We start from the raw sequence: 26,671 nt of genomic DNA, 5'->3' as shown, positions 1-26,671 counted from the left end.
GGTAAATCAAAAATTTATTCCAGAAATATTCAAAGACAAGAAATGTTATATACCAGGCTAGTAAAGTTTAACTTTAATCTTAAACTTGATTATAATGTAAAGGAAATTCCTTTTTAGTTCAATAGAATGTTTTAAAGCTACAGAAAAACTCTTTTCCTTCCTCTGAGGCACAACCAGATTAAGAATTGCTAAACCTGACTCTGCTTTGTCATGATAAGCACTCACCTCTTTGATAAAAATATTGATAGAAAAGTAGAGGGTTAGTGGTATTAAAAAGGAACCTTCCTGTAAATGTGCTTTCATGTCTAGTAAAGCTTAAAAGAGGCAACCTGCCTTTTGATACTGTGCCTATAAGTCTGTGTTAGAAATCATATGAACTTGAGATTTAAATCAGAGATTTCTGGGTTAACCAGTAATCTCTTTAATCCATTTATGTCTGTTTTAGCCAGAATAAAGACCTTCCAGGGCGTGATGTACTTAGTTCTTTCTAAAATAATGCGTGGCCCCCTTTTCCCCCCCACAATGAACCTGTAACATCAATATGTATATAACAAAACCCCCTAGTTCCAAACAAGGGCTGTATTTTTAACATTAAGTAGGTCCATGCTTGCAGTCTGCTTAACTATTTCACTAATTACATTTCTTCACCATGTGGAGACTTCAAATTCATGTGCAATTGCCTTCCCTGTACACATGCTGAATATGGCTCTTCTCAGCACAAGTGCTAAAACAAGTGGCAGAACAACCAAGCCTCATGTTGCTATACCCAGAAATACAGAGATCACCACTGCTCCACGGTAATGAAGCTTTTAGAAAATACAGGACATATTCAAATGCATATTGTAAAAGGCAGTGGCAGAGGTTTGGTAGGGATCATTTTTCATTAGAATTAAGTTTAATTTTCCATCTTTGCTTTTTCAAGTTTACTATGGTAGAATTATAAAACATAGAATTTTTGCACAGGTGGTAATACACCTACGATCTCAGAACACCAGAGCACATCTTAAAGAAACAACAAAACTACTGATTTCAATTTACAATGTTTTTTTGGCTCCCAGAGTCCCTAAGTTATAAACAAAGTGATTTTAATATACACACACAACACTCCTTGTTAGAAAATTTATTTACTTCCATTCATCCTCCATGGTGAACAGGCTGTGGTGTCCTATTTAAAGAACACTAATTTTGGCAAATGTACTACCCAAAGGGTCATAATTTCAGAGCCATGCCCCACCTGAAGGACAGTGAGACAGCTGCTCAGTGAAGTATGAAGCTGCTGTGCCAAGCAGCATGATAGGGTTTCAATCTCAGGAGGATAACAATAACAAAAGAGAACTGCTCACCTGGAGCAGGTGAAAATGACATTGGCAGAGAAAAGGAGTATGTGTTGGGCGTGCATTAGTAATTGATTTACATTAATATAATTCACAGTCCTTGAAGCAAGTAAGTACAGAAAAGAGAAGTACCACCCCTCCCTCCTCTTGCTTATTCTCAAAACCCTACTAATCCCAACTCAGATAAGCCAAAGAATCCAACTTGATTTTCAGTCATCCAACACATTCCCCTTGGTACATACTTTATGAAGAGTACCAGTCAGATCTTGGTGACCATGAAGGAAACTAAGACAAAAGGAATAATTTCCTGGTGTCTCAGCATATGGGCCTGTTCCCCAGCTGTGGCCTACCCCTTGTTTCTGCTTCCACCTGCAACACATGAAATCTTTTAATCTATTCCCTCCACACATGGCTCCGAGGGTATAGCATCCTCTCTCACACTCAGGACACATACTGTGTCCTGCCAGTATTTCTTGAACAAAACATCCCTAGAGGCACTTCCATAAGAATCTGGGAGCAAAAAGAGATCAGAATTATAAGCCTATATACACACACACTCTATGTTTTTAGTTTAATTTAATAAGGAGCACATCACCTTCTCAGCACACCCATTTACACAAACTGTGCAGACAATCTGATCAGCTATAGTTAATGGTTCAACTATGGTGATGCAAGTGCCAGTGAGAGAATGAAAGACAGCAATACAATTCTTTTGTAACACAATTGCAAGGAAACAATGTACTAGTGTACTGGTAGTTCGCTGGCAGCTTACATATAATAGCTCTGCTTTTATATAATAGCCCAGTCATCGCTAACAGAAAAATTTGTACAAGACTCTTGAACTGAAAAAAAAAATATAATAAGTTTACCTAACACTATCAAAAACAGGTAATTCTAGCTCTTTTTTACTCACACAAAATCATCTTTAGATAAGAAGTACTGCAGCTTTTATATGATCTTTCAGCAAAAAGCTATATTGAAGTTAAAAAAAAAATCATTGTGGACATAAAACACTTAAAAGTTGGTTGTTTGGACTCCACATTATTTGTCAAAAAGACACATTGGCTACCAATACACAATATACAAAAAGGCATAGACACACAGTCTATAATTCTGAGATTTAGGAATGACTTTTACTTTCCCAAAAAATTAACCAGAGCAATTACAAACACTGTGCATGCTATGCTCCCTTTACCAACAAAGACTGCTTCTCTTGTAATGCAGCTTAGGTATAGAGACAAAAATCTGAACTCTACAGCAGCTGTGGAAGCAGATGGACACTAGTAGGTAATCAACTGGCATGAGCACAGTCACTTTATCTAGCAGAAGCTTCCAACACTCAAAAGTGCAACTAGCAGTAGTCTAATGCAGACCAAACAGGACTGTTGTAAACCAATCCCTTGGGCTTCCACAGCATCCTGAAGCTGACATTAGAACCAAATAAAGTTTTCAGATAAATGAAAAAAATTCCTTTAGATTCTCTCCCAAGCCTTAACCCTACATGAGCACAAAGTTAGTCACGGAATTAGGGCAAACATGAAAGACATCTTTAGCCAAACACAAATATTCCAGAGCAGCAGATTCCAGATGGGAATGGGAAATGGGTTTTTCTCTGCTATCTGAATGAGTATGTCCTAAATACTGTGCTGCACTGTGGGCTGGCTTCAAATGGAAGAGCATCAGGAATGCAAGTTTTCAGCAGAACTCATGTTCAAGTAAGTCCTTAGCAAAAGCAAAATTTAAAAGTTATTTTAAAAGCTTGATAGAATTTGCATTCTTCACAAATAAGAATGAATGAGTGTGAGATATATTAGAAGTTGCTTTTTAAATGCCAGATGAAGTTGATATAGACTTGAATGCAGCCATCATGTTATTAGATCCTCAGGGAGGTTTTGGCAGCTTTTTTCCTTGCCTCCTTCAGCTTTGCAATTGACTGAAGTGCTGAGAAGTACCACGTAATGTAATATGGTGCATTAGAGCAAAAGAGGTGTATTAAAGGTGTTAAGGAAGCAGTAAACTGAAAATTTCAAACTAATGTCTTTGGATATTTTTCTATGTTGCCATTCACAGAATATTGCATGTTATTACACGTCATTTCATCAACAGCATCATTAAGCACAGGTAATCTTCCCCTCCACTGAGAAACTAACAAAAGTCAGTGCAAACACAGAGGAATCTATTTGCCACTCTTATATTCTGTGCAGATATATTACCTAAGTAGAACATCTCTAGATCGTAAGAAAATCTAAGGTCATGGAATGACCACTTAGATTGATGAAAGCGAGATATGAAATAACAGAATGGTGATAGATCAGATAAAATGTTGCCCCCAGCTATTAAAACCAATTATCTTTGTTATCTCCCACCAAAGAGAATTAAAACCAACTGATTTTCACTGCCAAACACAAAGACCTTCATGGATGCCTCCAGTGTAGTGTTTGCATTAAGCTTACTTTAAATTAAACCAAGCATACTATTCCCTCATCACACTAGAGCGTCTCCTTGAAATAGGGAACAAGGGAAGACTTGTAAAGTTCTAAAAAATGCCAGTAACTTGAACAGCTCATTTAGAATTTAGAATTTTTGTTTAAATGTAACTAAAACTTATAAAAACAATCAGAAAAAGTAAATTACCAACTTTTAGGCAGAATGGGCAGTCTGTATTTAACCAATTTACACTAAAAAATAACTGAAATGATGTTGTTAAAGTGTCCAGTGAAGAATTATTTATACTAGAGTGACACTTAGCTGCTCACTACACAGACAGGACTTCTACTATGTTTATTCTAATTTGCAATATCCAACTTGTGTGTATGCCCATATGTACTAAGAGGTCCTATTACCTTTGTAGTTCAGGTGTGAGGAACATCTACCTTCATAATGAACTCTCAAGCACCCCTCTGCTTACAAATGTTGTTGACCTTCGGCAATGTAAAGGTAGTATCATTTCATAGCAATATATATTTATAATAAACAAAATTATGTTCCTGCATTTGTAGTGGTGGAAGTAATCTGCACACCATGCTGCCTAGCTGCTCATTTCCACCAGCACACAAAATTTAAATGGTGCTGTCCATGTGCCTCTTCAGAGTAAAAGGTAAATAAAAACATCGCCACACAAACTATTATTTCCCACTTTTAAACGACATACAGGAAGAAGGTATTTAAACAGCTCTCTAACATAAAGCAGTTGACAATCTTTATGACAGAAGCATCAAAATTTAGCGAGCAGTGGAATCCACCTGCTCAGTTTTGCGTTAAATGCTGCAAACCTGAATAGATTAATCTTAAAGAGTTTCAGCATTGCTTGTTAAGAATGGACTTAAGTTCTTGGCCAGCTTTCAAAGCTGTCAGTCAACACAGGAGGATAGGGGCACAATCCTGGAAGACCTGGACAACCTTCTAGAGGACAGCAAGAGAAATGGGATGAAGTTCAATAGTACAAGCAACCCAGTTACAGCACTGGTAGAATAGGAAAAAGAAATTGAGCAGCAGCCAGGAGCACAAACTGATTTAAGGATCAGTCTGGATCAGCATATTCCTTTATGAAAGGATGACTGAAAAATGCTCGTTATCATTAGCAAAAACAAACATTGTCACAGGGTACACCAACTAAGTTATTTTCAATTCTTCTTCGTCCTGAACAAAGTACACCAGTAATTTCCTCAAATACTAGATTTTTTTTTTTCCTCATAGTCTGATCACCAACATCAAAGAGATCCTGAACTTGAACACAGTAGGAAACTGTTCTAAAAACCTGCATAAAAGAAAATCATTTGCTAACCCACCTGCTTCTGTTACTAGTCACATATAATTATACTGGAAGACCAGGATTGTTTATTTTTAATGCAGATATTCAGGTACACAGTATTATGCTATAAACTGTGTTCTCAATTGTTATTTGATGAAGAAAAAAGACAGATGAACAATTTGTGATCAAAAAATAAAAACACAATTTCTGTGAATATATGAAGTCTACAGACTTTCAATTTAGAGATTTGCCATGCTTGATAAGTATTATTTGTTTTGTGAATCTCAGCTGCTAGAATGTTTAAGGAACATAAAAAAAGTAAGACATAATTTAAACACACAAATGAATATTCATTCAAACCACCTTTTAAAAGATATTTCTTCTCAACTTCCTACAGGTGCCTATCATTGATTATACCCTATTTTCTCCCTTTACTTCACATGGCTATCTGATCTCCTTATAAACACTGCTATTTCTCTCGTAATCTTATCTGCTGTGACCCCTTTCTCCATGCAAAATTTTATCTTTGTCTAAATACTCATAATTCAAAAACTATAATTTCTCCAATTTTTGATTATTTTATTCTGTAACCTGCTTTACTGACAATAACTTAAGTTCAAAAAAATTGATACTGAACAAATATTTGACCTTATGTCCAATTTGCACCTTGTTTGGCTTCAAAACCTCTCTCACTGCTTCAGAGCGAGGAAGTCTCAATGCCAGTATGATAAGGATGTCATTAAATTACAACAGCATGAAATTAGAAAGTATCTGTAAAAACTAACATTACAGAGGTGGAAAATTAATTTTAAATTTGCTGGTGTGGTTTTGACCCAGAAATTCCCCAGGCTTCTTAATTTTAAGAAAACTATAAGAAGTGAGATTATGCTTCTCTTTAATGCTATGAAATAGCTTAAATGAATTCCGATACCAAGATTCATTTCTAACTCGTAGTTCATCTATAGGATTAACCCACTTTAAAACCACAGATTTCACATTCTTGAATCATTTTCTTTATAGTATCACAGAATAGGAAGATTGGAAGGGACCACAGAGGGTCATCTGGTCCAGCCTCTCTGCTCAGGCAGGCTCATCAACATGAGTCCAAACAGTTCTTGAGTATCTTCAGTGAAGGAGACTCTACACCTTCTCTGGACAACCTGTTCTGGTCACTCACACAGTAAAGAAGTTCTTCCTTGTGTTCAGATGGAACTCTGTGCATCACTTTCTGCCCATTGCCTCTTGTCCTATGGTTCAGCACCACTGAGCAGAGCCTGGCTCCACTCTCTTGGCAACCTCCCTTCAGATACTGACAGACATTGATGAGGTCCCCTCTCAGCTGTCTCTTTTTGAGGCTGAACAGGACAGCTCCCTCAGCTTTTTCTTATAACAGAGATGCTTCAGTCCCTTGACCATCTTTGTTGATTTACCTCTAGTGAATCCATGCTGACTACTCCTGACACTCCTTGTGGGTGGAGATGGCCCCCAGGATGAGTTGTTCCATCACGTTATCAGAGTCTGAGGCAGGGCTGGCTGGCCAGTAGCTCCTTGTATCCTCCTTCTTGTCCTCTTGGAAAACTGGGGTGACATTTGTTTCCTTCTAGTCCTCAGGCACCTCTCCTCATCACCAAGACCTTTCCAAGATGATCAAGAGCAGTCTAGCAATGCTGTCCAGCTCTCTCAGCACTCACAGATGCATACCACCAGGACCCATGGATCTGTGGATGTCAAGTCTTCACCACTACCTGTTCTCTAACCCAATGCTCCTTGACTAAGGGAAAATCCTTTTTACAACATGACTTTATCCTGATCTCCTGAGTCGGAGATTCTGGAGGGCTGGTCTTGCCAGTGAAGGCCCCTGGAAATGGGGCATTCTGTAACTCAGCCTTCTGTGTATCCTCTGTTACCAGGGTCCCCCATCCATTTAGGAACAGGCCCACATTAGCCTTATTTTTCCTTTTGTTATTGATGTATTTGAAGAAGCCCTTTTTGCTTTCCTTGACATCCTTGGCCAGATTTCATTTCAGATGGGCCTTGACCTTCCTTGTCTCATTTCTACTTTGCCAACCTCTCTATATTCATTCAAGCAGCCAACCCTGCTTCCATTGCTTGTGTGTTCCCTGCTTAGGCTCGAGCCTGAGCTCAAGGAGTTGAGTAACAGGAGTTATTCATCCAGACAGATCTCTTGCTGCCTATGCCCAATTTTGCTCATTGGGATTCATCATTCTTGAGCCTAGAGGAAGCGATCTTTGAATATCAACCAACTCTGTTGGACTCCTCTTTCCTGCAGGACCTGTTCCCATGGGGTTCTTCCAAGAATATCCCTTAAGAGGGCAAAATTTTCTCTCCTGAAGCCCATGTTTGTGATCTTATTTTCTACCCTACTTCCTCCTTGCTCATACTAAACTCCACAATTTCATGGTCAAGGTCCAAATATTTTGCTTCAATATCCAAATATTTCCTAAGTTTAAGAATAAGCACTATTGTAAGTGGGTGACACTGCTAAATTACTGCCATGCACCTATTGTGTGATTTTGACTTAGAAGGAAGTAATTTGGTTGTATTTGCTTACTTTGTTACCCAGTAGCTCTTTCTTCATTTTGATAACGAATTGAACCTCCTGTGCATTTAAATGCTTTTGTTTCATTCTGTAAGGAAATTATTGATGTTTTTCAATTAAAGTGTAAGCCCAGAAGGAACTGATGCCTGACTGATACGTGGGGTCAGCAGCCTTGTTTGCCCGAATAAACAGATATTAAGAAGAGAACATCAATGCAAATGAGCCACCAGAGGGAGCTCATCCAGCCTGCTGAGTATAATAGAACTATATTGACATTGGCAAAAGTTAATTAAACATTTTTACAGGGGTCACTGACTGAGTTCAAAACAAAGCACATTCCCTGGCTGAAACTCTACATGCCTGAGAAGATAATGAAATCAGAAAAAGTTATTTCTTTAACAAACATGGAATGTATTTCAGATTAAATAAAGATAATTAAATTAAGAAATCTGTGATACAGCATTCTTCTAACCAAGCACAAGACTTCTTTATCCATCTTTATTTTATCCAGATAAGAATTCAGAGTCTTATTAAGCTACAAGACAAAAAACTATAGGATTAACTTTGTAATTTAATCTTAATATTGTGAAAGTATACCAAAAGCAGTCACATAACTAGTTCAAAGATATTAATTTCCAAACAAATACAGTTTGGCATTATGATGCTTACCTACTTCTGTAATCAGTTATTACACTTAGATGGACATTGCCATACCAACTTAGAGTTTATTATCACAATACAGCTTTCTCATTTCAAATTGTAGCAGTTCAAAAAACAAATCCCTCAAGTTCCTGTTCTGAAGAATCCAATGGGTACTTTCAAACTTGTGAACATTTTTTGAAAAGCAATACTGAAATAAAACTTATTCAGATTATTGCGTGTTGCTTACTGACGAAGGAATCGGAAGTCTGGCAGAAGGTTATTTTGTCTGTTACTTTTCCATGGAGCTTAGCATCTAACAGTGATAATTCAGCAGGGCACATGCAGGAGAAAAAAAGACAATAAAATTATTTCCTAGAGGAAAAGCACCCACCCTCCAACATAAACTCCCAGGCTTATCATTGCAACTCTCCCTATGTATTTCTGAAGATTATGGATCTTAAATATTCCTTCCAAATTAACACACTTCTTTAATGATATATTTGTGTTACCCCCATTACCAACTTTTTAAACGCTGCAAGATTAATTTGATCATACTTCTATCTTACCTATGCCTGCGTGCTTTGCTTTGGAAGATAATAATGTAATGTGCTATTTCATTTATCTCTACTTTCAGGCTTCAATAAAAAACTGAATTTTCACCAATACCACATAAAAGTAGTACTTTTTGGAGCAATGTAAGGATACTATGAAAAGCACTTGTTCTGTAATCACACGCCTACTTAATCACTGGAAGAAAACCCAGCCTAAGAAGATCCGATACCAGTTACAGTTTTTTTAAGTTCCACTAAGCACTTCAGAGTGCCCACCTCCTCCACAGAGCTATTTCACCTTTGGTGAGCGTGATTTTTCATCATTTGCCCATAGTAATCAAAAACAATCAGGGAAAAAAGCTACAATTGCTCTCTAGTACACTTTCGGAAGTCATCTTTTCCAGGAATATTTTCAGATACAAGTAAGTTTTTTCTTGTTTTTCTCACTGAAAAACTGCATTTTTTAAAAGAGTCAAAAGTAATTAAGAGCCTAAATTAACAAAGAGTCAGATGTGTCATTCACCTGATTAAAAACAGCTAATAAATTCATTTTCAGGATTGAAATAAGATTTACTACCCATCCCCCTTGCGCTATAAATATATGCAGTTTTCTTCACATCACTGATCAAAAGTTTACTTTGTACTGTTGAGTATCTTACCGAGTACCATTATATTATCAATTGTCACTCATGTTTTTTTATAGCACAACAGTTTAAGACTCTCTAGGAGTGACTTCCAAACACTAGCAACAGTTCCCAGACCATTTATACTCTGCAAAGGAAAACCCAATTTTATAAAACTCAGCTTTATGGAAGTAAGAGTCTTCATCTCCCATTCTCTGAGCAGCAAAGATATCCCAGATCTGAAAGTTAGGATTACACTGTAACACCTCTAAAATGTGAAACCACTCCCCACCTATCTGCTTCTGGGATTAAAAAGCAACCATTAAACACATGAGCGGAATCACAGCTAGAAAATCTGCTATGATCATATTAAAAAACTATCCTTTTCACTCTAGTGATGAATTTCATCTACACTGAATATCTTTGAAAATTTTTCTTGATTTGTCCTTTGTTTTCTTCAGAGAGAATTTAGTGAAATGTGAGTCTTACCAGAAAAAAGACACACTAGATATCAAACATGCTTTATGACATGCTTCAATCAGCTGGTTCAGATTAAAATAAGAGAAATCTAGAAACAGAGAATATTTTTGAAGCAGAAACCGAGTATTTTCTGAAGTTAGCAAAATCTCCATTTCAGCCAAACATTTTTGGGGGGAGATTTTAAAAATTCTTTTAGGAAAGCTTGCAAAGATAACTATTTACATGTTTCCCAGAAGGATAAGTCTCAAAGCACCTTGAAAAAAGTCTGCACCTTAAAAATATTCACAAAAACTATTGAGGCATTTTTTCTAACATTATCCATTAATAAACACTATGTATATATTAGTATTTTAAGAAACATTTACCTTATAATAATATTCTATCTCATCAATAGATTGTAGGATTTCCTCCTACTTGGCTCTTGCTCCCTCCTTCCAATATTCTTCAGCTGCCTGACAAGGTATTTTATCATCTAAATCTCATCCCACTGGACTTTTCCAGCTTAAGTAGTAAACTTAAACCAACTTAATCGAAAACCCAGAGCTTTCTTATCTCACTGAAATTCTCATTTCAGATAGAAAATGCAGTTAAAAATGACCCCTTGCTAGATGATTTTCCCTCACTGGCAGTAAGGAAAACTGAAGTGACACAAAACAGAGTAAGACCTGTAATAACAATACTGTAACATGCATTTACCAGAAAGACTAAAAAGCTGGTGTCTGTAAGACACAAAGCAATGAATGAAGCAGCTCTATTCTCTCCTATTACTCTGCTAAGAATGAAATACTTCCCACAGCCCTGAGCTGTTGCAGTCCCGCTAGCTTAAAAAAGCTACAAGATTGTGTCAACTAAGCCACAGCTATTAGTGGCACTGGGTCAAGAGTTTCATTGCATTTGTGACGCAAAGGCAAAATTTTCCCTTACTGCTGCACACTGTGCAGCCCACCCTGGATCCAATTAATAGCAGGTACAAATCCGTTTTTAGATCAAGTGCCCTACACTTGCAATTTCTGGAACGGTTTGCTTTAGAAAAGCATTGAAATTTCCCACTGTTGCCTGAGCACAAGTCCCCTGTTAGCAGATGAGTAACAAAAAGCTGAGAGCTGCCCTTCTCTGAATTGCACAGCTCAGTTTACTCAAGGCAGAGAATGACTACGAGCATGACGCACATAGGAGCATCTGCCTTCTATGCTGTCTGCTCAGCTGTGGGTGCAATTTCTTCATTTAACCAATACTCTTTTTTTGTTTGTTTTTGTTTGTTTTAAGTGACTTTCCTTGTAAGCTTCTTGACAAGCAACTTTCAATCAGAAAATAGGGGATAAAGGACAGAACAACTAAGCTATGCTTAAAGAAAAAAGCTACTACTGTAAAATTCTATTTTCAACCCACGTGTTCTTTGTACATTTTGACGTTAGGCACTCCTACAGGAGAAAAATATTTCTTTATATGTGTGCCATGTCTAGAAAATTAGAAACCCAGTCTAAATAAAATTAGACCTTTCAGGCTATATTAACATAAAATTACACTTGTTAAAAACAATAGAAAGGATAAAAATTCTCTGATTTCAAAGAATCATTGCAACCCTTTCCACCTCACACTCCCAGCAATGGTAACAGTGCTCAACTTATGTCTGTAAATACCATCTTGTCAAATTATAATACCATCTTTTCAAATTATTCAGGGATCATAATTCTGAAAATATCTAAGCATGGGTATTGGGGTACTTTTCTTGCAACAAACAAAGGAGACTATTGCTATGACTTATTCTAACATCAAGTAAACATATATATATATATGCTTATATAGGTGCAACCTAACATTGCTGCAAGGTCATAGACATTCACTGTGACACTCCCACCTCATCAGGTTCACTTAATAGTATGAAATCTACAAAACTTCCACCTGCAGAAATATTGATGAAAAGGACAGATCATGCAGCTGGAGGAGATGAATGATGAAGAACAAAAGTGAATAAAGTAATGGAAGATGCACAGAAGTAGGTCAGAAACAGGAAGCAAGAGCCTTTTAAATGAAATTGTAAGGAATAAATTTCATAAATTGTAAAAGGCTGGCATTCTCATAGCATAAAATCAACCTAAATAATTCAGTTTCAGGTTGTAGTAAAAGTCATAATTACATTAAAAATCAGAAGATTTTCAGATACTTTGTTGATAGAATTGTTTCTAGTATATATTAGCAAAATGCAAATTTAGGTCTCAGATGAGACTTATGAGAGCTAATAAGAGAATTTTTAGTTGTTATTGGTTAAGAATAGATCTCTCCAGATGAGTTCACATTTTCCTGCTTCAGAGTGTTCAACATGCCATCATTCCACTTAATAATAACAATACTAGTAATAGTAGTAGCATAGCTGTACTTAAATGCATTTCCCAAATATAACAGAATTCTTATTAATAGTGACATCTTTGAAAATTTATTTATGTGGACAATTAAAAACATAGCAATTCAGAGAAATCTTCCAGGGAAAAAAAAATAATAGCTTCTTTTTATATCTTTTTGTCTCATAATTCTGCTTATGCATAGGTCTTCTCTATTCTGTATATTTAGCTCCATTAAAATACAGTGTGATTTACTTAGGAAAAAAAAAAGGCAATGTAAGTTAAAATAAAAGACACTCAATCTCTTCCAAAACAAGAAATCTCAGTCTATGGTCAGAAAAGAATTGCTGTGATTTTGCTTTCCCAAGAACTGAACATCAGCTTTCAATCTCTCTTTGTGAGCAATGCAGTTACATTTTGTCAGCTCTCAGGAAATGTCTTCATTAGATCACCTCACACAAAGACAGCTCCAGTCTGACACACCAGCACTGCCAAGTCAGTACATGTGAGGGCAGAGCCCTCCACAGCCCCTCCTCAGTGCCACAGCTGGGCTCCTTCTCCACCACAGGAGAAGGCTTAGCTGTTCACCTGTGAGCAGCCAGCCTGTCACTGAGCTGGTGGAACCAGGGGACACTCCTGATGGGAACACCTAGGAAACTGAGGCTGTCAGGGTCACTCCAGGATCTTCCTGCCCACTGTTGAGTCATTATAGATAATTAATCTTCTTTAACATGCACACTACTCCCACCTCTTCAACAGATCATTTCAATATGAAAGCCAAGCTTATTTCAAAATGGAAGTTGTTGCTATCCTGTTTCTTTGACGGATTTACACTGGGGAAATAGTGTACATACACAATCTAACCCTTAGCCACATAAAGTTTGTATGGTCTACCCTCCAAAGCAGCAACTGTCCTCTGCAAAGTCAGATGTCTGGACAAATTTCATGCTCTGAAATCAACAGAGAAAATCAGTGCTGTCAGTGCTAACTGCCTCAGAAATTAACTTTCTGGACACTTCACACAAACAAGTTTATCAAAGGAAATTTTTACTTTTGCAGGAATTTTTAAATTATTTCTGCAAAACATTCCAGGAACAGTATCTTCCAAATGAATACATTAATACTCATCATTCCTCTCTGACCTGCGCAGTGCCAGATGTCTCAGCAGGAAACCCCCATGCACACAAGGAACCATACACACCTCTACTCCAGCCATGTCTCCAACCTCAACACAAGTTGACCAAGGCATGTTGCAGGGTGTACCTGCTAAGAAATTCTAGCTGTAACTACAGTTACAACTATGTGTTTCAGCTATTTAAACACAAAAAATACCACCTCTATCAGGACTATTTTTCCAATTTTACCACTAAAAACAAGACAATTGAACGTGGAAAGGCCAAGGATTGCAGCAACACCTATGCAATGCTAGTAATGTGAGGTGGCAATAGTGCACAAAACCTTGTTTTCTCAAGATCTTCTAGCCAGCTCTGTATGATGCAAACTATGTACACTGCTGGGCTATTCAACCAAAAAGTCCCACAAGCTACTGATACCTCCCAGCTCCTAGCCAACAGAAAGCTGCAGATAGCACAAGCAGGCAAGTTTTTCTTGTTTACTTACTTTTAGAATATAGACTTCTTTCACTGATTAATCACAAAAGCAGAAACACATCAGTATTCCTACTGCCTTCCTGTCTCTTTGACAGTAATTTCTAAAGTCACTCTTCAGGTTTTCTGTAAAATAAACCTTCTGCTAATAGTCACAGTCACAAACCAAGAGCTGTACAAAGAGTATCTTGAAGAGAGAGAGGTACAAAAGTCATACAAAATCTAAAACCACAAATGAGCTATCAGAGATTATTGCACAGTTGAAAGTCAATGCTCCCACAATGCATATATGATTTAAAAAAGGAAATAAAAACAACCCCAGTCTTGCAGCTACACAGACATGACATTAATGCTAAGCTAGTTAATTGAGGAGCAAAAGCACCTCTTGACATTCTAACTGTTTTCTAGCTAGCAATTTCTTGAGTCATGCAGTGTAGTTTTACCTGAAATAGACTACAACAAGAAAAATCAAAGTAATTACAGAAGTATGAATTTGCCTCTCCCATTCAAGTTTAGAGGCAAGAGCTTACATATTTTTTTCCCAGGAAACAGTGAATCCTTAAACCATTCTCACATGAATCAGCCCATATAAACAGTGCTGTCTTTGGTTCATTACATCAATAATTATCCTCTTTAGCTCTGTGGAAGGCAGAAGAAAGCCACAATCATGACAGTCCTTCTGACTCTATCAGTAGTCTACAACAAGAGTAATCCTGCAGAATGACATTTCCTGAGACAATCACCTAAAAGCTGCCTTCAGAGGAGGGAGACACAACACTCAGTGACACATGAGCTTCAAGGCAACATGAAGGAAAAAAATGGAAGTTGCTTCTCTACCAATGTGAGGTTTCTCAGGAGTGTTCTGCTCTCAGTGGGTCCAAAGAAGCTCCCCAGAGAGAAGTATGCTTGTGTGGACACTCTGGAGGTCCTGATGCCCCCCCCTTGCACCTCTATGACAACATAATGTTTCCACACTGTAAATTATCGGTACTGGAGTTGAACCTTTTGTCTGCTGGGAAGCTGAAACAAAGTTTTCTGCTTGAAGCCAGATAATATGAGATGCAGACATACAACATAATACCACATTTCACCCAAAACTGGTGTATTTCTTAAATGGTTTGGATTAGACCATCAGGAATTTTCTTTCTACTTTTTCTAGTATCATTATGAATCTTGCTCTAAAGTGTATTACTGTTATTTGCAGGACAAACAATTATTTACAAACAGGCTCAAAAATTTTTCACTGGCTCTTAATCCCAGGTAACCTTTCCTGTCAAAGGATTAACTGTTACCCAATGAGTGTAACAAGCAGGTGAAGTAAAAATGACAGGCTACACACCAATGCTCATTCCTTCCCTCCCAAGCTACTTCTCTAGCATGGTCAAGACAGTCAAGAGGAACAGATGCAAATTCAGTCTTGAGAGAGGCTGTGAAGCCAAATCTTGTTGCACTATTTGGAAGCATATACTGCACCCACACTGTGCCAAATGAGGGAATCAAAACACTTATAATTTTACCCATACATTCTCTAAACCTACACATAATTAACCAGAGATATATTAACGATAACAATACATAGAATTAATATATATTTTCACAACACTGAAAATAAATTAAGAAGTTTCTTCTACTGAATTTGAAAAACTTAGACCAGCGTAAAATAACAACTATTGTTCAGAGATATTCACTGCTTGTATCATTCCCTTTATTCTCTCCCACTGGACCTCAATTTTTTTATTCATTGAAACAGAGTATCTTACCTTCCATTCCACTTTGCAGTATTTTTTCTTTTGTTTCTGTCTTTTTTTTTTTTTCCATCAGCTCTTTTTCAACTTTAGCACTGCTTAGATCATGAGAAACTATCAAACTCTTTAATTTTTAAGGCATCTTACAGAATTCTCCAGCTTTCTTTATGTTCAGCAGCTAATGAAGCCAGGCCTGCTGGACTATGAATGCTGTCTGTGCACCTGTTGACTAGCACCATCTTGATACCTACACATGCATTGTGACCTGAGATTTAGGAAGTTTATGCCTAGAGAAAATATTAACTGCATATTGACTTTAAAGAATAAAATATTTTGGTTTCGTTTCATCGATAGTCTTTGCTGTGTCAACATATTTAACTTACAGGACACTTTTCCCCGACCACTACTTTCAGTGAATATTAGGTACCACATATTTTTTAAAACAAAGAAATTTCATAGAGCCTGTCCCCTTATTTCACCTTCAGCAAATCATAGTTAATAGGTCTGATTTTAACAAAGCATGAAATTACACCTCAGCACAGTAAATTAACAGGGACAGCTGTTTTATTTCTTGTTGTCATCAGTTCCAATATATCTATTTATGTCCCTCAGTATACCCCTTATCAAAAAAATCTACATAATACGTAATGAAGCAAAACATGAAAGACTTTGCAATAATTCTATTCTCCTTACTCTGCAATTCAGGTTTGTATAAATTTATGATCAGGAAGGTGCTTACAGTATGCAGAAATGCTACAATTGAAACTTGTATTTCTGTGAATATATTGACAGAAGCTGACATGAAAACATATGCCAGGTAACACCTGATATTAAAGTTCAAGTCTAAGTTCAGTTCAGAAAGACAAGAGCAGGCATGGGGGAGAGCAGTGGAAGATGAACTCCCAGGTGATCAGTGAAACCTTAATTAGAGCTGTGCATGGCACTCCTTGAAAATTAATGTGCTCTTAGGGTATTGGAATTTTCTAAAGCAAAAAATCTGTGTTAGCGTTCACCAGTTTCCATAGACAGTGCTTCAATTCTTACTACAGATTTTCGTAGTGTGTTTTGGGGGTTTTTTTAGTCTTTCCTTTTGATGCACTTGCACTGGACTCTCACCAAGATCTCCAAATAATTGACCCAGCCCTGTAGCTGTGAATCAAAAGAAGATACTCCAAATCTTTTGTTTTTTTCAGAGGGCATGAGTAGAAAAGGAGAAAAAGCTGAGTTCTCAAAAATCCAGAAAGGGAATTACTCAAAGAAAATGAGGAACACTTGTTGCTGTGCATCAGCAAACATGCCTTTCCTAAATGGGAATAATTTACTGTGTAAAGAGAACATTTCTACTCTTAAATTTCTGTCAAGGTGAATGGCTATCATATTAAGAACTTCTAGTTCATATTTAGAACTTCTTGCTCTTCTATAAACATATAGCAGTAGACTTTGTGCTGCTCCTTATTTTACACAGAACATATTATGATGGGTACAATTTTGATCTTTTATAAGCACAGGACTGAAATATTATTTTGACAGTATCTAGTTGAACACAGAACAATCCAGTTGTGGGGGGGTAAGGTAGAAAAAGATCCTTATTTTCTTACTTGTGGCCTTTCAGTACTTAAAGGGAGCTTATAAAAGAGAGGGAGAGTAACTTTTTACGCAAGTGGAAAATGGTAAGACAAGTGGGAAGAGTTTTAAACTAAAAGAGGGGAGATTTAGATTGGATGTTAGGAAGAAATTCTTTATTCAGAGCTAGGAAGGCACTGGAACGGGTTGCACAGCAAAGTTGTGGATGCCCCATCCCTGAAGATGTTCAAGCCCAGGCTGGATGGGGCTCTGAGAAACCTGGTCCAGTGGAAGCTGTCATGAGATGATCCTTATGGTCTCTTCCAACCCAAACTATTTTATAATGCTACAATTTGTTAGCCAGCTAATATTAATAGAAATAATACATGGAAACTCCTTTGGGAAGAAAAATATAAATTACAAAACTAATCATAATTAATTGCCACCACAATCTACAAATCTCAATGAATTATGCTGTTGCTTGTCTGTGTATCATGACAGCTATTTTTACAATACTGATTAATTAATTCAGAATACTCACAGGTTCATTAAATGTATAACAAAAGCTTCTAATCAATATAAAAATTAGCAGTATGGAATTATTTCTAGCAAAAATACAAATAAGTTGGAACTATGTAATGGTTAAAAATGCAAGACTTCTCTGTCTTGCAGCAACTTGTACTCATAAAATGATTATAATAACAACATCCTTTTCCTCCCTATGTTGTTTTTTTCTGTTTATACCAATACAATGGTTGAGTATGTGAATTATAAAGTCAATTGCAGTCTAGAGTAAGAAATATCATTGGATATTGCTAGCTCTTTAACCAGACTTCAGAATTGTCTATAACTATATAGCAATAGACAATGTTTCAAATATTTTAGATGAGGAAAAAATTTTTTTTCTTCTATTTTGTCCTCAAATGCAGTCACACTATTAAAATCAGCATGTTTGCAGGATTCCAAACAATGCATTTGTTGTCTGGGAAGCTGTAAATGTACTTTACTGCTCAGTGTGCAATACAACACTCAGCATTTGCATCCTGTCAGGGACTTTTCTCCATGTTCTCACCTATGATTTTTCCAAGTCACTTCTGTACTTTTGTCCCAACTGTTGTCTTATCTTCACTGAATATAAATATCTCTAATGGATACACAGCCACCCACATACATACATCTATAAGTGCACACAAAATACCAGGATTTCTCAGGGAGACATGAAGAATATAACAAGAGCAATTAACTGAAAGAGAAGACAAAATTGAAATAAATTAGCCAATTCTACCTCAATCTTTTCTCTTATCATTTATGTTCTTTTAAGGCTACTGTTATGATACTGGAAATCCACCTAACTATTGCTAAGTAATTAAACCTATCAAATAATACTGAAAATCTGATTAATTCAGTTATTAAGACAGTATTATCAGAGGAGCACTTTTTCTTCTTTCTTGACTAATTGTAAAAGTCTCCTTGAATTATCCTGAAATAGCCCATCTGGATTCTTTGACAAAACCAAAAGAAATACTCCAGTGTTGGAGTAATTTTAATGCACTTAGGATAACACAGTACAATTACTGAAATTGCACCAGTACTGTGTGAATATTTATATAATAAAGACAATAACATTCAGTTTCAACTTCACAACTCTAAGTGCAGAATTAAGATTTTAATTTCCAATAGATTTGCTTGTATTGGTACTTATTTTATAGTTGTCTCAAGTTACATCAGAGTAGTAAAGAAATACTCAGACAAAGAAGCATACTTTGAAGAAAATTAAATAAATATCAGGAGATTTTCTGAAACTTCATACAGAGTTTGGAATGTGGAGGGCCAGTGTTTGCAAGTTTTTATTTTGTTGAAGATTTTATGTCAAACTAAATTACCTATGCTACCCATGTATAGGCATTGCTGCTACTCTAAAATAGAGTGCTAGATAACGAAAAAATTCTGAAATTATTACTTTTAAAGAATTAAACACCTACTATCAGTTTTGAAACATTTTCCAGTAGTGCTTTCCCCCTTATAATTTTCAAGAACTTGCTATCTAGGTGATGCATAGTTCAACTATGATAATTGCAACCAAAAGGGAAAAAATTAACATACTGCTGAAATTGTAGCTTGCAAACTCCCAATCTCCTTCAGAGTACATTTTTTGGCATATTTACATATTTTCAAATTCTATCTTTTGACAGGGACTAAGAACTTAGGTATTCTGTTCTAAGCTCTACCACCACCCACATGAATTTGCCAAAATCAAGCCTAATGTTTTTGGTTTCTTGTGTAAAATGGATCTTTTGATATTTTTCTTGCAATTTTACTAGGAGATCAAGTTCATATCTCCCAATTTAAGTATTTTGATGTCAACAATTAGACTCAAGATGAAACTCACAGTTTAAATCCGTAGGTGGAGTTTATTGTGAGATGTATACAAAATTAAATGAGTTCATTTTAGCTTGAAGAAGATTCTTTGCCAAAAGTGACACAATTGTAAATGGCACTATCATATAATTTAATAACTCTGAATCCCAAAGATGTCTCAGTCACAGCAGGCACCCGCACATGAAATCTTTGCAAAGAACTTTTAGTGGTAGTTTCACACTCTCATACAAGTTTGAATAATTTTTACCCTTCACTTTTAAAATAATTTCTGAAAAACAAGTAATTGCAGTTTAGCATGCATCACAGTGGATGTATAATCTGTAATGAAACAGCATGAAAATCTCACTTGTTGGATTCTAAACCTTAACAGGTTTTAGGGAAAATGTGAGATTTAGTTATTTACTTAGAGGAAAAACGTTTGTTTGGGCTTTACTAAAATACAGAAAGTGAATAACAGCACATGTTACCACATAATGCGTTTGGAAAGGTTTTCTTCACAATTAAGCTGCAAGTCAAAATGCCAAAATAAAGTCTTTTTTCCCACCACAGTATAATATAAATTAATATTTAACAACAGAAAAAAACTTACAGGTAAAGCAATCTTTTAGAAAATTTCTGCTATGACAGAGCTTCACATGACCTTTCACATTACTTCCTGGATTCATTTCCTAGAAGAAATAGAAACAAGACACACGTGAAAACAGTTGCAATATTAAAATAGCATCTATTTCATTGCCTTAAAACAGGTTATGAAGCAAGATTTGGGAAAACTTTTTAGGCTGGTGTCTTCCAAAAGGCATAACCTAAAGTAAAAATTCTGGACTTGAAAGGTAATCTTAAATAATTTTTATCAAATCCTGTACCTGATGCTGATATCCATTAATCTTTCTGTAGACTTTCAAACTGATTTGAGATTAATCCTTGACCTTCCGAGCACAGGGAAACCATACATGATCTTCCCTCTATTAATCACACTTGTACAAAAAACCTTTGTGTAGCCAGCTAACCCATATGGCACTGGCAGGATAGCATTCAAAAATATACAAAGCTTAATAAAACAAAAAATAAGCCAAAACATATCCAGCAATGTTTTTAATACATATTTGCTCACAATACAAAGAGTAAAATACATTAAATCCTTGACTGTAATCGTTCTCTCATAAGAATATCAAGTACAAGTCCTGCAAGGGACTCGAGCCAGCGAAAGAATGGAGGCGCACAAGCACCCGTGGTGGGTATTTGCAGCAGAAAGCTCCATCCTGGGGGGCAGTGAATCCCACAGCTGCTGCTTGGGGAGGTTTGCAGCCTGCTGGAGACTCAGATCAGGACATGGCAAAAGGTTGCAGCAGACTATGACCCTCTGCTGCTCTTCCATGTGAGCACCGAAGATGATTCCAGAGACAATGAAGAAAGCATTGAGCACTGATTATGCTGCTGATTATGTGGGGGGGGGGGGTGGGGTCAAGTGCATGGAGACCCCAGGCAGTTTTCTCCTCAATCCTTCCAAAAAGGCAGAAGGCTGAAAAAAGAAGCAACAGATCCCATAAGAATTTGTTGTGCAATTGATGTGGATCACGGGGTTTTAGATTTTAAATGATCATGAGATGTTCTACAAGAACAGAGGATGGTTTAGCAGAAATGCTGCCCACATAGATGGATAAAACCATTTTGCCAACAGGCTGGTCAATCCAGTAATGAGAATTCAAACTAGGAATAACAGGAGTAGAAGAGCATGACCAGCAATCAAGAGAAGTAAAGGACCAGGCTGGCAAGCAAAGAGTATGGGGTAATGTCAACAGGAAGAAATCTGTAAGCAAAAAACCAGGGCTGTAGGGGTCCCACCCCAACTGTGTACATGTAGATAGGGAAATGCCTTCCAGGCAGAATTATGGTAAAGGTATTCTATCCTTTCTGCGGAAAAAGCATGCTTTTGTGCCTCTTCAAATAGCCTGTTTGCTAATGCACACAACAGAGCAAACAGGAGAAATTGAGAGGTCTGCATGCAGCTGGAGAATTTCAGCTTTACTGGGATCACAGACATGAGTAGATAGCTCACATAAACTTGAAAAGTAAAAGTTTCTGCTGGTGCTGTGCAACACAAGGAAGGCTATGAACAATGGTCTCCCTGTCACAAGATATGAATGAAAAGCTATCTCCTAATGGAGACCTGTCACAAAAGTTATGAAGAAGGCCAATACACTGAATGCCCTCTTCATCTCACTCTTCACTGACAAAACCATCCCTCAGCTATCCCAGGTCCCTGAAAACCATAGGAAAGCCTGGAGCAAGGCAGATTTCCTCTCAGTGGAGGAGAGACAGGTTAGGAAGCATTTAAACAAACTGGCCACACACAGATCCATGGGCTATAATGAGATGCATAACACATATTGAGGGTTGGCTGATGGCATTGTGAGAGCACTCAAGTCACTGAAAGATCAAAAAGGATAACAGATCAAGGTGAGGGAAGGAAACTCTGAGGACTGGAAGAGAATAAATATCACCTCTACTTCAAGAAATTCAGTCCCAGCCTCATCTCGACTCCTAGGAAAGGAATGGAGAAAATAAACCTGAAAGCCATTGCCAAACAGAGGAGGAATAAGAACACATTTGGACATGGTAAGCATGAATACATGGAGGGGAAATTGTGCCTGACCAACATGATAGCCTTTCACAATGACCAGTGTGACCCAGTGGACAAGGACAGAACATTGAACATTGCTTATCTTGACTTTAATAATGTTTCTGTCACAGCCCTGCATTGTCTTCTCCCTGAAAAACTGATGGAACACAAAATAGACGAATGGAGAGTACGGCAAACAGAAAAGCGACCGAACTGCTGGCCAAAAAAAGGTTGTGGATCAGGAGCACCAAGTTCACCAGAGGCTACTCATCAAAGGCACACACCAAGTGTCAATACAAAAGCCAATACTGCTCAGCAACTCATCAATAACTAGCAAGTTGAGACAGAATGCATAGATATGACAAAACTAAGAGTAGCTGATACAGAGGGTTTTCCTGCCATTCAGAAAAACCTTGACAGGCTGAGAAATGGGCCAACAGTAACCTCATGAAGGTCCATACAGGGAAAAGGTAAAGTGCTGCACTTGGCAAGAATAATCCCATGCACATTGGCAGAAAAGGACCCGAGGGTCAACAAGCTGGCCCTGAGCCAGCAGCATGCCCTCACAGTAAAGAAGTTCCAGAGCAACCCATGCTGCACAAGAAAGAACATCACCCACAAAGTGAGGGAAGGCATCCTTCCTCTCTGCTCAGCACTGGCGAGCCATCCTGAATGCTGTAGTGGGTGGCCGAGAACTGGGCCCAAGAAAGCCAAAGAGTTACTGCAGCAAGGCCAGCTAATGTTTATGGAGTTAAGTAAGTAAAGGATTAGAGCACTTTTTGTATGAGGAGAGGCTGTGAGAGGTGGGGGCCTTGAGAAGAGAAGGCTCAATGGGATCTGTCCTGTGCTTATAAATACCTGATCAGTGACAGAATAAGGAAGGCAGAACTTCTCAGTGGTATTAAGTGAAAGGACAAGAAGCAACAGGCACAAATTAAACACAAGATATGCCATTTGATTTGATTTTTTTTTTTTTTCTAGGATGGTGGTCAACCAATGGCACAGGTTCCCCAAGATGCATCTCCATCCTTGCAGACATTCAAAACCCCACAGGGCACAGTCCTGGGCAATATGTGCTAGGTGACCCCGTGACCCCGCTCTGACCAAAGGGCTAGCCAGTCTCCAGAAGTCCCTTCCAACCACAACAATTCTCTAATTCTGGAAAGTGATTTAACTGGTCTCTGCTTAAAATAAATTGAAAAGAGGTTAAATTAATCATCCATGAAATTTCTTCTCCATAATGCATGGGGAAAAAATGTATAATCAACTTTATTGTGCTTTAGCTAGTGTAAAAAGGCTTAAAACAGTTATAGCTGGAAGCTAGAAATACATAGGAACTCTGACCCTAATGGATGTCAACCTGTCTTTTGGACTCCTGGATATTGATGGCAAGACTTTAAAACCATAGATTAAAAACAACAGGAGAAATTCAGATGCTCTGATCCAATTAATTGTCTCTCTCTGCAGATAGTCAAAACCCAGCTGGATGTGTTCCTGTTACCTGCTCTAGCTGACTCTGCCTTGGCATGGGGGCTGGACCAGATGATCTCCAGAGGCTGCTTTCAACCCTAACAATTCTGTGATTCTGTCATTGTGAAAGATAAACATTTTCCCCAATAATTCCTGCTGCTAATGCTCCTAGTTTCCCATGAGAAAGCAGAACATAAATAAACACAGAACTTCAGGTAGGTATTCACATCTGATATTTAAAATGTATTAATAACAAATGCATCAAATGTATTTCCTTTCATAATGGAAATGTATATTGAAAAGCCAACAAACTTTGCTCTGACCACTCAAAATAGTTGGCTAACATGCACACTAAAAATGTGAATAACCTGCATGGTGTTCAGTGGAATATAATTTCATGGCATTCTATACTAAATGAAAACACTAACCCTTATGTAAGCATTAATCAGTTTATGACAGCATCTCCCAAAGAATTGTTCCACCCATGTGGAGACATCAACCAGTGGCATAAGTTTTATAAGTCATGAAGAACAGAAGCACAATTAGACTGTAGAAAATAATAAAAAAAAAAGTTTATAATCAACATATTACTTAGAGGAAAAAAAAAAAATCCTTTAGCAGTTGAAATCACACATCTTCAAGGGATCAGATAAAGCTTTTATTTTTCCATAAGCTTTTTCTTTCTGCCAGTTTGAGTTGTTGAAAAGATATGACTACTAATTATATTTTAAGTTTTCTAATTAACTATTTCCTTAAAGAAAAAGTAAACAGCACATGCCTATTTTATTTGTAGCCACGCAGAACAAAGAACACAAGTTAAACAGAAATACAGTGTATTTCTGCACACAGGTACTCATACAAAGGCATGCTATATGTAGATAGTCACATGGGCATCTTGTGTTCATGCTGCTATGGAAACAAACTTGAGCGCAATCAAACATGATTACAAAGACATTCTAGCTCTTAAACAGAGTATGAGTCTTATCTTTTCTTTCTTAAATCAAGGATAAAAGCTGGTTTATAAGGTTATAGAAGAGCTGCCAGTAGTCAAGAGTATCTGAAGCTAACAAAATTATAACATCTGAAATACAAAGATTTTTCATTTCATAGTGTTTGTGTACTTATATGTAACTTCAGAGACTAGCACAAAATGACAGCAGATTATGGCACAATGTAAGGACACTACGGATTTTGCATTATACAGAAGATGTGGCAGATAAACCTGGCATTTCCTTTGATTTCTTAAAAACGAAATTTATAGGAAACTTTCACTATGGAACTATTCATATCAAACAGCATACCCATTAAAAAAGATCAAATCAAAGAACTATGTTATCTAGACTTAAGTTCCTGTTTTCCTGTTTTTTCACAGAGCACTAAACAATCTCTATTCAATACCTGTATCTGTTTTATCTTGGTCCATCTGCTCTGCAAATGTTCTTGCAAAGCAGTTTCCCATGGCAACACCAAATATCACATAGTCTCAGTCTTCTGTCAAAGCCCTTCTAACTGATCCACTCCTGAATTTCAAACAGCATATTTTTCTGCAGTATTTAAGTAAATAATACATGGAGTATTTCTTCAAGCAAAAAAAAAAAAAAAAAAAATCCACATGCATGAAATAAATACCCATGAATAAGCCCCTCTCATCAAGCATTTATTTTTTATTTTATTGTTTTAATAACTTCATTTTTCAAGACCATTACATTTAAATCATCTAAGGCAAGGTGGAAGATACATGTTATTTAAATACCCTGTCAATCTGATGGGAGTTTTTACTTGATTGAAATTTCAAAATTGATATGTTACATGTAGCAAAACAAATTGTGCAAAAGCTTTAAAGAATAAGGAAATAATACGTTGAAATATAAGTTTTGGAATTAAAAGACCACAATGGCTGCTTACTGTGGGACAACTTCTGATCGACACCATCACCTACAAATTATTACTAGCCAGCCCCTCTAATTTTTACATCCTCATATTTATAATGTTCAAATAGATATAAAGAAGAGGAAAATTTATCAATACATTTTCATTCAAGATAAAGTAATAACACTGATTTCATGAAAGTAACTCCTATTTTACCTGTGATTCTATCTTGAGAACCCGTTCTCCCTAAATTAAGACATGGAAGAAACATACATTTTTTAAGTGAAGTTCTTCTAAAAAAACTCTCAAAGTAAGCATCAAAAAATCCCAAACTCTTCAGTAAATATCACCCTAGTCCTGAGCACACTGATTCTGCATGAAAGTGCAACAGAAGCATTATTCAAGCTGTACATTAAGGAATAAATGTTCAGACTTAGGAAAAGTAGCCTACTGAATTTCAAAGTCTGATGTATTTTATTTTAGATTTGCCTGACCAAAACCAGGATCAGCTAGGAACAAGACCTGTGGAGATCTGAAAAATAATCAGACCTTCTGGGCCACTTCTACATCACAACACTTTAGTTTATGGTTGTGTTTATAGCCTAGAGCTACTTTAAGAACTACTACAATTTAGCAATCTCAGATCCATAATAAACAACAGGATTAAATTCCCACAATAATTTTCCATCAGCATCCCCTCCTGTCCTGGTTATGGCTGGGATAAAGTTAATAATGTCCTTCGCAGATGGCACAGCGCTGTGTTTTGGATTCAATATGGAATAATGTTTCTAACAAGCTCCTGTTTTTGATTGCTGCTCAGCAGTGCTTACCCCAAATCAAGGACTTCTCACTGTCTCATGCTCTGCCAGTGAGGAGGTGCACATGAGGCTGTGAGGGAGCACAGCTGGGACAGTTGACCCCAAATGGCCAAAAGGAAAATTCCATACCCCAGAATGTCACTCCCATATAATATGCCCAGTATATAAACTGGGGGAAGCTGGCTGGAAGGGGCTGGTCACTACTTTCAGAAGGGCTGGGAATCCATGAGCAAGGGCTGGGAAGTTGTATCATGCATTACTTGTTTCTCTTGGGTTTTATTCATAGAATCAGTCCATTCCCTCCTTTTCATTACTAATCT

General features: G+C 37.1%; 1 protein-coding gene across 2 annotated transcripts in view; it reads right to left on the bottom strand.

The window, feature by feature from the left end:
• Nucleotides 1-26,671, bottom strand: part of MARCHF1 (membrane associated ring-CH-type finger 1) — a 225,569-nt gene that overhangs the window by 129,319 nt on the left and 69,579 nt on the right. For both annotated transcript variants that reach the window (XM_053941549.1, XM_053941550.1), the window contains exon 2: nt 20,164-20,242. The gene's annotated coding sequence lies outside the window, so the exon portion shown is untranslated. The remainder of the gene's footprint in view (nt 1-20,163; nt 20,243-26,671) is intronic.

Source organism: Vidua chalybeata, chromosome 4 (assembly GCF_026979565.1).
Source record: "Vidua chalybeata isolate OUT-0048 chromosome 4, bVidCha1 merged haplotype, whole genome shotgun sequence".
NCBI classification, from domain to species: domain Eukaryota; kingdom Metazoa; phylum Chordata; class Aves; order Passeriformes; family Viduidae; genus Vidua; species Vidua chalybeata.
The sequence above is the reverse complement of the archived record's forward strand: the minus strand, read 5'-3'. Positions and strand labels throughout refer to the sequence as shown.